This window comes from Halichoerus grypus, chromosome 14, assembly GCF_964656455.1.
Source record: "Halichoerus grypus chromosome 14, mHalGry1.hap1.1, whole genome shotgun sequence".
Classification (NCBI taxonomy): Eukaryota; Metazoa; Chordata; class Mammalia; order Carnivora; family Phocidae; genus Halichoerus; species Halichoerus grypus.
Window position 1 is genome coordinate 20,808,858 of NC_135725.1, and position 14,213 is coordinate 20,823,070.

Consider the following 14,213-nt stretch of genomic DNA (forward strand, 5'->3'; position numbering starts at 1 on the left):
CAGCTGGGCCAGGTGGGTTGTGGAAGATGTAGAAGAAGAGAGGTCTTTGGAGGGAGGCGACCAGAGCAGACACAGCCCCTTCGGTCCACACGGTCAGTAGAAACCCGGACAGAGGTGTGAGCTGTCTCCTAGTCCTTACAGTCCACTGGGTACATTTCGGACCCCAACAATTCTCATCTTCCACAGGCTCTTTCTGATCACAACCCGGACCCAGTAACTGAAAGCAGAAGAATCTCACCTACTCCTCAGTGTGGGCAAGATGCTGGAAAGAGTGTGAGTAAGTCAGGAAGAGTGGGAAACACGGCTTCGATGATGCGTAACTGGTGAGTTTAACGAGCAGCACTTGTGACAAAACAAAACACAGCGTTACGGGCTTTCCCCCAACAAAGCTCTGAGCTTGATTCAGTGGCGTTAATTGTCTCCTGCCCAGGATGTCAACTCTGGATCTTACTGCTTTTGCCTCCAATCTTATATAAAAATACTCCAAGGTCACTTTAGGTTGCAAACACAATCTCCATTCAGTAATTAGAATGTCATGGTGCAGATGTTAATCAAAACTTGGAACATGACAGCATCCAATTGTCTGACTTCCTTTAGTTCTGACCTGCTTCAGGCATGGTCCTCTCATCTCCACCTCTCCCTCCTCACCCCTCCCTCCTTCCTCCCTTCTCTCCTCATTCTTTTCCCTCCCCTCCCTTTCCTCTCACTCCCCTCCCCTCTCCCCCTCACTCCCCTGCCTCCACCCCTCCCTTCTCACTCCCTTCCCTTCTCCTCTCCTCTCCCTCCTCCTCTCCTCTCCCTCCTCCTTCCCCTCCCTCCTCATCCCCCTGCTCACTCCCCTCCCTGCTCACTCCTATTCCTCCTCACCCCCTATTCAGCCCCTCCCTCCTCTCCCTTCCTCCTCACCCCTCACTCCCCTGCCTCCTCACCTCCTCCTTCCCTCCCTCCTCACTCCCTTTCCTTTTCCTCTCCCCTCCCTCATGCCTCCTCTCCCTCCTCCTTCCCCTACCTCCTCATCCTCCTGCTCACTCCCCTCCCTGCTCATTCCTGTTCCTCCTCATCCCCCATTCAGCTCCTCCCTCCTCACCCATCACTCCCCTGCCTCCTCCCCCTCCTCACCCCCTCCTCACCCCTCCCTCCTTCCTGCCCTCTCTCCTCATTCTCTTCCCTCCCCTTCTTTTCCTCTCACTCCCCTCCCCTCTCCCCCTCACCCCCCTGCCTCCTCCCCTCCCTCATCCCCTTCTGGTCCCCCTCCCCACCCCGCTGTCACCCTCCTCCCTCTTCATCTCCCTTCCTCTTCACCCCCTCCTTGTTCACCTTGCCCTCCTCACTCTTCTCTTTCTCCTGGTATACTTTTCTTCACCTGCTGGATCCCTGCCAACATGAAAGTTGGGAGAGGGAGGGAGATGGGCCTGAAGCTACCATCCCTGGTTAGGTTGCTGATGATTAAAACAGACCTTTTCTCTGTGGCTGCCTTTTTGGGCTCTTTGAAGGACTCTGCTGAGCTCTTCCTCCCGCTGCTCCCATTGCCTATGTGGATTCACCTGTATTTCGGCTGGCCATTTGTAACCCCTCCCTTAGCTGGTGGGTCCCCAGTGAACTCCTTCTGCAGAGATGGTCTCACCCTGGGGAGACGAGATGAGCTGGGTCTCTCTCTGGCATGGCTCACATCAGCTCCCGGGATCCTTTGCCCCGCCAGCCCTGAGGATGTGGGATGACCCCCCCACCCCACTCCCGCAGAGCACTGTCCCGCCTGCAGCACCAAAAGAGGGAGGTGGCTCTTTGCTCCCTGGACACATTGTCCCTGCAGAAGGCAGAGCTTAGGTGACACCCGTCCCGGCCTTCTTAGCCATGAGTTGGAAACTGGTCCTTGGTGTATATCAATTGCACTTCCAAATTTTCTGAAACTCTCCTTGAAACTCTCTCTTCCAGACTATTACTCTACATCCTTGAGGGTAGAAGGTGGTGCCCCATCGTTCTCCCAGGAAAAGGAGGATGGGGGTTCACAGGACAGTAGCACTTCTTACAAAAAAGAAGAAAGAAAAGAGAAAAAGAGAAGGAAGGAAAAAACACTTCGCTCATTTCCTTTTTCCACCCTCTCTGATCTTTCATATTTTTGATCTGGCTGAAAGCTTCAAGATTCACGGGACACGTTTTTGAGACCTTTCCAAATGGTTGTATATGAAGCTGCAGGTCTTGCCTTGCTCCCACGTTGACACATGACATCCGTTGTCTCACCCCGTTGAAGCAGAGGCTGAAAGAATTCAATTCTAACACACGGCTGCACATATTATACAAAGTAGCTCTGATCAGCTAGATCTGTGCCTCTTACCTGCCCTTGCCTGGGGACGTCAGGTACACGATTTGACCTACCAACTTCAGCAGCCACAGAAGAATAAGCCTGTTGGGATCAGTCCTTTTTATTTATATTTATATTGCCCTAGACAATGCCAGTGTTTTTACTGGGATGGGTAATGGACAGGTGGGGAGGGGTCTCAGCCCATTTCTGTGAGGGGAGGAATAGAAATTAAATGTTTTTCTCTAGTGTTTCAATGTACAAGGTGAGGTGGGAAGGGAGAGGTGCATATTCCTTGGCATTTAGAGGGAACTCTCTAGTCAGCTCTAGTAACTAATCACAACCCCCAATCAGCAAGGTTACAAATCCTACTATAGCATAATACTTCCCTTTATGGGCTACGATGGCTATCAGTTAACATAATCATGCTACATTACAAACAACCACAAGCTCACTGGCCTATGAGAAGCCATGTCTGTTGTTTATGCTTCAGAGGGGTCCCTCGGGGCTCAACCAGATGGTCCTGCTGATCTGGCTGGGCTCACTCATCTTGAATGGAAGATGAGTGAATGCTGGCTGATCAAGGATGACCTCGGCTGGAGTGACAGGGGGAGAGATCTGGCTCTGCTCCCTATACATCTTTTGTTGTAACAGCCTAGCTCAGTCAGATAAAGGCACAAAAGTGAGCAGAAATTTGCAAGAACTCTTGAGCCCGAGGCTTGGAACCGGCACACTTATTTTCAACTTGGACATCCTGTAGTTTTTTATTTGCTAAGTCTGGCAACTCTATACTTCATTTTACTGGCCCAAACAAAGTCCTGTGGCCAAGCCCAGAGTGAAGGGGCAGGGCAGATCACCCTGACCACACTGGAAAGCCTTGCAGAGTTATCTGGCAAAGGGCAAGGATCTAGGGCTGGTTAGAGTAACCCAATGAACCTACCCCGTGGGCTTTTTTTTAAATAAACTTCTATTTTTCTGGCTAAGGACCATCATATTTATAGTGAATCCCCTCGTGGTCTCTTTACCTGCATGCTAGCCATAGACATAAATCTTATTTTCAGGACTTTAGTTTCTGCTTCTAAGAAAAACTGAGAAGTGGCCATACTCCCTTGCTAAAGTGACTCCTGCCCTCACAAATCTTTGCAAACAGAGGATTCCAATTCCTGCTTTGGCACCATGATGAATTTCATCACCCTTTGGCCCTTTATGGTCTCAGAGAGTCAAAACTGTACATGTGAACTCAGAGAATATCAGGGTATTATGGTGCCAGAATCACTTGTGAGAAAGAATGACAAGTGAGCGGGAAGAAGGAGGCGCAGAGCCAAACGGGGGCTAGAGACTTTGCAAGACAGAGCCAAGGAGTGGCTAAGAGGCAGGCAAGGGAATGTAAGTAACTCAGGTCACGGTTTCCAACCCTGCTTAACCACCCGAAACACGTGGAGATATCCTACATTTCTTTCTTCCCTGTGAGGACTAGGACTCCTGGTCCATATAAGCCTTAGAAATCCAGTTCCTCAACTTGTTTCCTTACAGACTTAGATGCATGTCAGTGTGAGTGGGATAACACCCCTTGACGGAATTAAGATTGGTTGGAAACCTTCCTGTGGGAAAACTGATTGCACATAAATCTTAGTTAATCTCTATTTTTCTCAGTTATATTTTGTTAATTTCATGACCAATACCTCTATGCATTAGAGATAATGAATACAAAAATTATATTTGACTCTTCATTTATTTGCTTATATTTTCGACTAGCACATTCTTTGATGGAAAAACCATACCGATTCTGGGCTAGTGTGGAATACTCAGAATTTGGTTTCTGTTTTTGTTAAATGCGGTAACCTCACAGTTTTTCTGATATTTAAGTATTTGCTTCGTTAAAATAATATAACTGAGGACTGGAGGAAGAGGGAGTAGTTATTAGCATGATTTAATTTTATTGCTTTTGAAGTAGCAAATGTTCATTGACTTGCAGATAAATTATTTGATTTCTCTGAAAAAGTGTAGTATACAATGAATGACGGCTGATGATGTGTTTTCTTGACAAGTACTTTTAAGAAGACTATTTCTAAATGCAAAATGCCAAGCAAAATCTTGGGGAAAAGCTGCATATTTCTTTAGTGAGTTCATAGTGATCCACTGTACCCTTTCCATTTTGTTTTTGCTCCTTAGAAATCCCTTATCTATTTAGGAAGTTCTTTTTCCTGCTTTTAATGGAAATACCCGCAGAGCAAACCACTTTATATATCTGTTTTAAACTCTTGATTGGTTCATTAAAATTCGTTTTTAAGAGTTTTTGTGTAGCTTGGATTTATGACCCTAAACACTTAAAGTCAACAGTGTGTCAAGTCTAGTATGGCTGATGGAGTGGAGAGAATATTTAGTACAGTACTGAAATTTTATAAGCTTTGGCAATAAAGGGTAGAGATCTATATTCATTTAGAAACTAATATTGGAAAATAGTGCCTTGTAATTTTATAGCATATCATCTCAGTCGATTCTCAAAATTACCGTTGTGTGATGTAGGCCATTAGGTAGCCATATCCCCATGTTAATGATAAGAAAACCAAGCTTCAGAGAGGTTGACTGAATGGGCTGGTGTCATCCTGGTATGTTGAAGAACCAGAATAAGAATCCATGTTTTTCGTCTGCAAGACCTGACTTTTTACATGATGGCATATGGCTTTTAAGACCGAAGCAGTTAGTTAGGGTTAGGCCTGGACATACAAAGATGGAATGAGACACCAACCCTATTTTCAAGAGCTCATTGGGAGGTTCACTGAGACACAGACAAGTCAAAGTGTGCTTCGCAACACGGTTCAGGGACAAGGAGAGGCTGAGGGTGTAAGGGAAGGAGGGCCCAATTCTATCAGGGTTGGGAGTGGGAAAGAGTTTAAGCCTTATGGTTACAAGAAGGAGTCTCGGTCCTCGACAGCATTTCTCTTCCACAAGACCTGACCGTGAAAGAGGAAGTGTTTTTGTTTTTGTTTTTGTCTCCCCTGTGGTCAGGAGACTGAGTGATTGAGGAATTGAACTGATGGTATTGAAGACAGCCACTCCAGCTGAGCAAGGAAGTCTGCGGCTGTTGGAGAATTCTAGGTCTTGGTGTCGGGAGCGTTCCCCGGGGAAGGCAGCAGGGGTAGAGCCTGTAGAGGAGACGATGAGTCCAGACCTTTGCCCCCAACTGGAGCTTCAGACAGCCATTGTGGCAGATAGTGCTTTCCGGAGACGGCCATAGGCTCCTTGGGAGCGTCACCTTCTGTTCCCCTATCGAAAGGCTGAGTCTAATTCTTCTTCCTTTGAATTGGGGTGAACTTGGGACTGCTTTCACCAGTAGAGTATGTGAAGGGGACACTGTGTGATTGCCAGGACTGGTTGCAAAGGGGGAGGCAGCATTGTTTGCTGGGACACTTTTGCTTGATTCAGGCTACTTTCTTCTTCTTCTTCTTCTTTTTTTTTTTTATTATGTTATGTTAGTCACCATACAATACATCATTAGTTTTTGATGTAGCGATCCACAATTTATTGTTTTCGTATAACACCCAGTGCTCCATGCAATACATGCCCTCCTTAATACCCATCACCGGGCTAACCCATCCTCCCACCCCCCTCCCCTCTAGAACCCTCAGTTTGTTTCTCAGAGTCCATAGTCTCTCATGGTTCGTCTCTCCCTCCGATTTCCCCCCTTCATTTTTCCCTTCCTTCCCCTAATGTCCTCCATGCTATTCCTTATGTTCCACAAATAAGTGAAACCATATGATAATTGACTTTCTCAGCTTGACTTATTTCACTTAACATAATCTCCAGTCCCATCCATGTTGCTGTAAAAGTTGGGTATTCATCCTTTCTGATGGCTGAGTAATAGGCTACTTTCTATAAAAATAAGGTCAATACATCAAGGATGAACCATTTCTGTATCTTTTCTCTCTCATCTTTATCATCTATCTGTCTAACTATCTATCATCTATATCTCTTAATATGAGAGACAATTTTTCTACCGCCCTTAGCTCTATTCTGCCATTTTTTTCCTACTCTTGGAGTCAAATTATGGATATGTAAAATTTGTTCATACACAGAATCAGAAATAAAAGTTGAAGGTGAAAATGGATCTCTTCCTTTATAAGAAGACTGTACTTCTAGAAAAGGGCTGGTGAACAAGGGAGATGTTGTGCCTTCTCCTAAACCAGGCTCATGTTTACTCTTGTGTTTTGAGGTTTTTCTCTATCTCTCTGGTTTCTCCTGCTCAGTTTTTTTGTTGCCACTTTTTGCTCTGTCCATCCCGTACTTATTGCTGGTTTCCATGGTTACTCCGTAGTCCCTCTCTCCTTTCCTTTTTATTCCTTCTTCTTCCTACATTTTCCCTTCCTATCTCCCTCCCCACATTCTCCAAGGGTGATCTTATCCTCGTTTTTGGCTTAATTACTATCTAGTGTGGGCAGTCCTTAACTCCACAAGCATTTATTGACTGTCTTCTGTGTGCCAGGCATTCTTCTAGGAACTGGGGATGCAGTTATAGCTTAACAGTTTTAGTGGTTTTAGGCTTGCGAATCTTATTTTCAACTGGCAATGATCATCACAGAAATTCAAATATTATTGTATAAATTTACATTAACATAAAATATGTGTTCTGACGATGACGAATGTTTAGGAAAAAATGAGAAAGTGGTTAGCAGCTTGAGCCAGCAGACTTTTCCTACCTCTTAACTTGGAAAGAGTATCTGTTTATCCTTGGTATTAAGGTAGCATGATTGATGAGAAAATAATTTTCCCTTTTTGACACATATTGCAGTGGGTAGGATGCAGTTGGGAAGTCCCCTGTGCTCACAGCTATTAATGGCAGGAAACCTGTTTGAGGCAGATGCCAGAAGAGAGGGAACTAGGAAGTGTCATCTTACTCTGGTCTACTTGGCTCTCACACTTTGTGGATTGTACTGGATCACTGTGAGCCAGCTTTCTGGACTTTAGATTATCTTGATTGACTTCTTTCTTGGACTGGAGTTATTTGGTAATGTTAATAAGGACTTTCCAGAGGAATAGCTAGGAAAAATAGCATCAAACCACTCATGCAGTTGAAAGCAGACATCTTTGGTGATATTTATATTGGGCAGAGACTGTGCCTTATTTTGGGTTATGCATAAAGACATTCTTGGCTTCCAGAATTCTAACCCTAACGTAATTTGCAAAATTATTTGGTTTGGAAAGATGTAGAAAAGCCAATTTTAAATTGTCACGTAGTTTTTACTTTCAATCCATTGAGGAGCTTAAAGATCAACATGAAGCCACACCCCACCAGTGCTATTAAAAAACCCCCAAACAGTTCACTAAAAAAAAAAGAAAAGAAAAGAAAAAGTCTATCAAAGTAAAAACAAATAGCCCACATTTTTTCCTACCTAGACTATTTGCTTCTAGACTTTCTGGGTGTTTTTTGCTTTTTTATTGTCATGCTGTTGAGGACTCCTCTTCCTTTTGAATCTAAGACACCAAAAGGCTTTGTTCTGAAACTATTTTCCACCAAAGCAGCTGGTGGTCTGGTAAACACAAAAAGAGTGCTTAGTTTTTAGGAAGCCTAGCATCTTCTTCTTAGATACCCGTTCTGCTGTTCCCTACTGCAGGTCAGTACGAATCATCTTCGGCTGTGTCTCGGGAGTGGCTCTCTGGTATTTCAATCCCAAAGACCCATAGGCCAATTTTGAAGTCACACCCAGCCACAGTGATGGGCTCTGTTGCAGGCAGCTACTTTGAGTTTCCTTTTGTGTGGCTGGGTCAAGAAGATGCCAGTGAAATTGAGGAGAAACACAAAGGCATCTGCGCTGGGGATGGGATAGGAAACAGACAGGAGAAGTTAATGACCTAGTGGAGTGCACGTTTGGGTAGGAGCAATATCAAAACATAAAATTTCTTGGAGGCATGGTAACTGCTGAGTAGAGCTCAGTGGAGGGGAGTGGAGGAGGGAACGCACTGGGTATCAGGTTCCAGGTGAGGATTTTCCTAACCTCTCTTATTTAAATCTCACAACAAAATTAGGGCATGACTATTATCCCTAACTCACAAATGAGAATGGGAAAGTTCAAAGCCTGAGACAGTTTGTGCCAGATCAAGCGGCTCGTAAATGGCAGGGCTGGTCTTTGAACCCAAACTTGAAGCCAGAAGCTTTGCTTTTTTCCAGCACCCCACGAACACCACACGATAGAAGCTATCCATCGACTATTTTATTTCATGACGCGTCAAGAGAGAGTGGGCCACAGTGTCCTCAGGGTTGCTGGAAATGTGACATCTGACCTCACTAAGTGAAAACAATTGGAGGAATGAACTTCACAGAGAATTAGGGAAACCATTTACAGTCTCCAAACGTCAGCCCAGAAAATAGTCTTGACACTCAGCTTGACAATCCTTATCTGTGGCATCAAACGACCAGCAGTAAACCTGAGTCTCTGATTCTCCTGTTAGAACCAAAGCAACAAGGAAGCGTGAGCAAAAGAAAGGATAAGGTGAAGGGTTTTGTGAAGATGCAGCAGCTCAGTGGTGTGGTTTGCCCCTCACCTTCCACTAATTGGCTTCTGAATGCTTTTCCTCCAAGACCTAATTAGAAACATCCTACCTGGTGCTTTAGCAATGTGAAGATTCTTTCTGTTGTTGTTAAGTAGATTTTTTTTTTTTCTTTTTAAAGAAAGAAACTTAATTCAAAGTTTAGTTTCAATATGCTTGAATTTTAATCTCATATTTCTTCGCTGAGGCACATTTTTTTCTTTTGGATCAGAAAGCACTCCTGGCTGCTACCAAGAGTAAGAAATACCGTCCTGAGACAGATGTCTATTTCCCCTGCCAGGCTGGTGTGGAAGCCGACCCATGTTTCCTTCCCCATCTGAATGGCGGGGGAAGCAGCAAGAAGATATCAAACATTCTGCCTAAAACATTTTTTCTCACCCCAATGCTCTTGCCACATCCAGCGTGTTTTAAAATAGCAACAGAATGGCTCTGGAAGTAGATGGTGTTGGTAGAAGGTGAGTGGCTAGGACCTCTCAGCTTATGAGTCATGCCTGCCCGTCTCAAGAGCAGGACAAGTTTGGGGCTGGATTTGAATCTCAGCCATGATGGTTTATAAGCATTTATGGGACAGAACTTGTTCTACAACACCACCTCTCCTGTGATCTTGGGATTTTAATTAAGGCTCACACATTGACGACAATGGGTGGTAAGTGCTCATGCTTTGTAAGGAAGGTCTAGACATTTCTTTGTTGACTTTATTGGGAAGTAGGAAAACTAGTCTTTGAACTCTGTCCAAATTGCCCACCACCCCCAGTCTGTGTAAGAGAAAATGAGATGATGTGAGGAGGGAAGAGGAGAAATCTTTGAAGGGTCTGAACAGAATTAGAAAATGCCAAGTTTTTGTCTGGTTCTTCTTTCTTGGCCTCAAATCCTGGAAAACCATTGTTAAAGGCGGGGGCCGTCGGATGGAAAGGAAAATTGACGTGTCATAATCCTGCTGTTTGCTTGATGACCTAGAACAGAGATGGGCAAACTTCTTCTACACAGAACCAAATAGTAAGTATTTTAGGCATTATGGGCCATGTGGTCCTAGTTGTAGGAACTCAACTCTGCCGTTATAGAGAGACGGCCTTTCTAGACAATAGGTAAATGTGGCTGTATTCCAATAAAACTTTATCTCTAAAAATCTGCTGGTCAGTTTTGGCCTGTGGGTCATAGTGTCTGGACCCTGATTTAGAGATTTACCCATTAGTTCTCTGGGTTGGATCACAAGTGAATTCCCAGAAGAGTGTCTGATGGGCATTATGAGATAATGAAGACTAGAGTGTCCCATAATGGCCCAGTCAAGAAAAGTTGTGAAAGACTTGAAATGGGCAAAAAAGATAACTGGGTCTTTTGAAATGGAAGCCAAGCATTGTCTAGATCACTCTCCTTGGTTATGTGATTCTCTGGGATCTGCAGCTTTTATTCTCTTCGAATTATAGATAATCTCTCTTTATAATTTAGTTTATATTATTTATACTCTAATTTAATTCTATAGTTTCTGTAAATTCTAGAAAATTGATTGATAGTAATACAAATTATTTCTGTCTGGAGAGATGCAAGTGCATTTTGTTTGATGGGTATTTAATTCATTCCCCCCTCTTTTCCTCCAAAGATGCAAGTTTTATATCTATTCTTCAAATTCCTTTCATTCCAGATTCCCGAGAGCCTAATTTGTAACTGCACTTTGGATTCTCCTTCGAACTGGTTCTAACATTGTAACTGTTCCCTCATTAGCTAATGAGTTAAGGACCATTTTTGATGAACGTTCATTTTATGTTTGCATAAGAGTTGTGATTTTGTCCCTTAACATCCAGGAAAGGAGAGGGAGCTCTAGAGGCAGTGTGTTGAGCCCCTTTTAGGCATCACGTCAGAATTCTCTTGGCCCCTTAACCTCTTCCTCCATTTTCTGCTGTTTTCTGCAGGTATAGTGAGAGAGGGCCAGGCCTCAGGCCTGCCCTGCATCGCCTCCCCTTCCTGCCCTGGGGCTTCTCTGATAAAATGGTGCTGAACTCAATGTGCTTAGCTTGGAATACTGGGGAGTTAACACCAGTGGGGTCACCACTTGGCCAATGGGGGATGAGAGACAATAGATAAATGCTTTCTACTTTCCTCAGTTTCCCTCACCCCCAGCTCTGAGATGCATTTCATAAAGGTCTGTAGTCTGTCCTCATAGGATGCTCATCTTTGTCCTTCTTGGGGGCCAAGTTGATAAAACACACCTGTAGTGGCTTTGCCTCCTTCTGTTTCTTTCTTCTTCTCCTGTTCTCTGGCTCCCTGGGATCAAAACCGTACATAAACCACCTGCATGCAAGCCTCTGGGTTCAGCCCTACTTTTGGAGAACTTAGACTAAGACAGGAAGAGACCTCTACTTTACCTGTTTGCTGGACAAGCTTTCCTAGTTTCCTAGAGACCAAGTGGACTCTGGGCAGGATAGCCAGGAGTGAACTCTGTTGGAAAGACCCTGCCCGGGAGGAGTGTTTGCTGGGGTGAGGCAGCCCTGATGGAAAGATATTGCATGAAGTCTACAGACAGCGGGTGGGAATTAAGCTGGAGTAAAAGAGGTCAGCCTGAAATTGCATCCCCTGCCCTGAAGATTGGTCCAATGGGAGGTTGCTGAAGAGGACTTGGAAAAATTTATAAGGAACCTCATAGAAGAGCCAGAATTTGAGGACTGCTTTGCAAAAGTCATTAGACATAAAAGAGGACCATAAAAAGCATCAACTGAAAAAAAAGAAGTTTTATTCCCTTACCACTTATTCCACTTGTTTCTCTCTCTCTCTGTCTCTCTCTCTCTCTTTTTTTTTTTTTGGAAAGAGAACTTTTTATTACTTTTATGTACAGAAAATTCAACAGTGTCCACTCAGCCCAGTTTGGCGGCCAGTTCTTTAGTCTTTGCCTTTTCCAGCTTGGCGATGCAAGCCACCGGCTTCGGACCCAGGACATTGCCTCCAGGGGCAGTGGATGTCATCATATCTGTCATTGTCATTGGTCCCGATACATTCCACCAGCTTAGCCAGAGCTCCTTTGTCTTCCAAGTTCACCTATGTGAAGGCAACAGTGGTGCGGATCTTCCTGTGGACCAGACACCCCAGCCTGGCCTTGCCCTTGATAGTGCAATAGGGAACTCCCATCTTACAACACAGGACAGGCAGGAAGACAGCCAGCTCAATGGGATCCATCACATGTGCAATCACTACCAGCTGAGCCTTCTTGTTGTCCACCAAGGTGGTGACAGTGTTAACCCCAGCTCGAAGGACAGGCCTCTTAGTGGTGACCTTCCCTTTGCCCTCAGCCTTCTTCTCAGCCCAGGCCAATAATCTCTGCTTCTTCTCTTGCTTTGTCTCTGGTCTGTACTTGTGGGCCAGCTTAAGCAGCTGAGTAGCTGTTTGGTGGTCCAAGGCCTGGGTGAACTGGTTAATCGTGGCACTTGTAAAGTTTATAGAGAATAGCCCTTTGCCTGCTGTAGCCGGATGTAGAGGGGCCATTTGGGCTGGATGTCCTGTCCGATGCCAAAATTCTTGGGCCTTTTCTTGAACAGGGGATTGAGCACCTTCTTGGCCTCCTGCTTCTTCACACCAGAGGCTTTGGGGCCACCTTCTTCCCCTTCACCTTCTTTCCTTTTGGCATCTTGGATGGCTGGAAGAGAGAGCTCCACTGGCTTCTGTTGACCACGGAAGAGGTAAGGTGACCTTGAGTAGGTGAGGAGCTGGATTAACAGAGGAAAAGAAAAGAGAGCATGCCGCCTTCCCTCTTCACTCATGTCTGTAAAATTGTGGGTTAGGATAAGCGGCGCAGGAGGTGAGAAGTTCTTAAATGTCTCCAACATCTCTCCACATTCTTGTATTGGCATCGAAAGTTTGCCAAGCAGTTCAGTCCTTTCCTAACTCCCTACAATGGCCAGGTTTCTTTAACAGTTTTAGAATTTTCACTTAAAATGCATTAAAAGTAAAATGCCCATTGCTGTGATCTCTGTGGGGAAAAAAAGAACAACAACTTCTGAGAGATTGAAAGTTGTGAGTTTGAAGTTGAGATATTGACATTTTGATTTGGACTGTACTTTTAAAAAAATTTTTATTTATTTATTTATTTTGAAAGAGAGTGAGAGAGGAGGGGCAGAGGGAGAGGGAGAGAGAGAATGTCAAGTAGACTCTGCTCTTGATCCCACGACCCCAAGATCATGACCTGAGCTGAAACTAAGAGTTGGGCACTTAACCAACTGAGCCACCCAGGCACCTGGACTGGATTGGACTTCTTAACACTGAAATTCTTTTAATGACCAAAAATGCCTGGAAAGCTATGGAATCTGCCTCAGGTATGGTCAAAGGGCCAGGAAAGGAAAAGTTGGTAGTATTTAAGGGCTCTTTCTTGAGTTTGTCCCATTCAATAAATTACTTATTTCATTTCCCTGATTTTATTTTCCTCATTTTCTTTTAAAGTGGGGATACTAAACCTGGCTTATGAGTTTGTAAAGATTAAACTGGTTTGCAAGGGTTAAACGAAATGCTCAGTGTGGGGTCTATTGACTGACTAACTGATTGATTGAAACGCGGGCACTGAACTCAGATTCCAATGGCCAGTTATTTTCACTCCTTGAATGATCTCAATTCAAATGATCATCATCAAATGTTGTCTGCTCTCAAACCGCGCCAGTCAGTCAGTCTTTAAATACTGCTCTAATCATCCGAGTGTCTTTTTCTCAGATAACTCAAATGGAAAGGCAGGATTTTTTTTTTTATTACTGCTTAGATGACATTTTCTAATTTCTATTTTACATCCATCAGAGTAGCCCCACACTTTCCCTGATACACCTCAGTGTAATTTCCCCTTCGTTACTGAAGAACATCAAAGCACCCTGCTGTCAAACCTAGTAACCTAATTAATGAGGAGCATGGGGCTGAGATGCAATCTTTAAAAATTCTCAAATGTTCTATCCTGAGTGATTTAATCCTGGGAACATATACATAAATTTCTGCTCTAAGTCATAAGATGTTATTTGTCACTCATCAAAATAAGATTGTCATTTTCAGGATGAATTTACAGAATTGCCAGAACTTATTATTATTATTATTTTTTTTTTTTTTAGTGAATCAGGAGTGCTTCCCTTTTTGCTCCATGTGTTTCTGAGTTAGGCGTCGTTCTTGTCATTTTATCTTGCTGAGAAGTATGTGTACAAAGCATCTTGTCTTGGGACCGTCATCAGGTCTGACTTACCATTTTCCCAAAGCTCAACTATAAATAAGACAGTTTCTCTTATCACCCCTCTCCTCTCATGGTCTCCCTCACCTGAATTTACTTTGTAAAATTTTTCTGAAGAAGGGAATAGTGACATTCGGGGAAGAATTAAAAAAAAAAAAAAAAAAGTCCGGATGCCTGGGTGACTCAGTT

At 44.1% G+C, this 14,213-nt stretch overlaps 1 pseudogene; it reads right to left on the reverse strand.

Moving 5' to 3' along the window:
- Positions 1–11,688: 11,688 nt before the first annotated feature.
- On the reverse strand, positions 11,689–12,455 carry LOC118538036 (large ribosomal subunit protein eL8 pseudogene; annotated as a pseudogene).
- Positions 12,456–14,213: the final 1,758 nt, after the last annotated feature.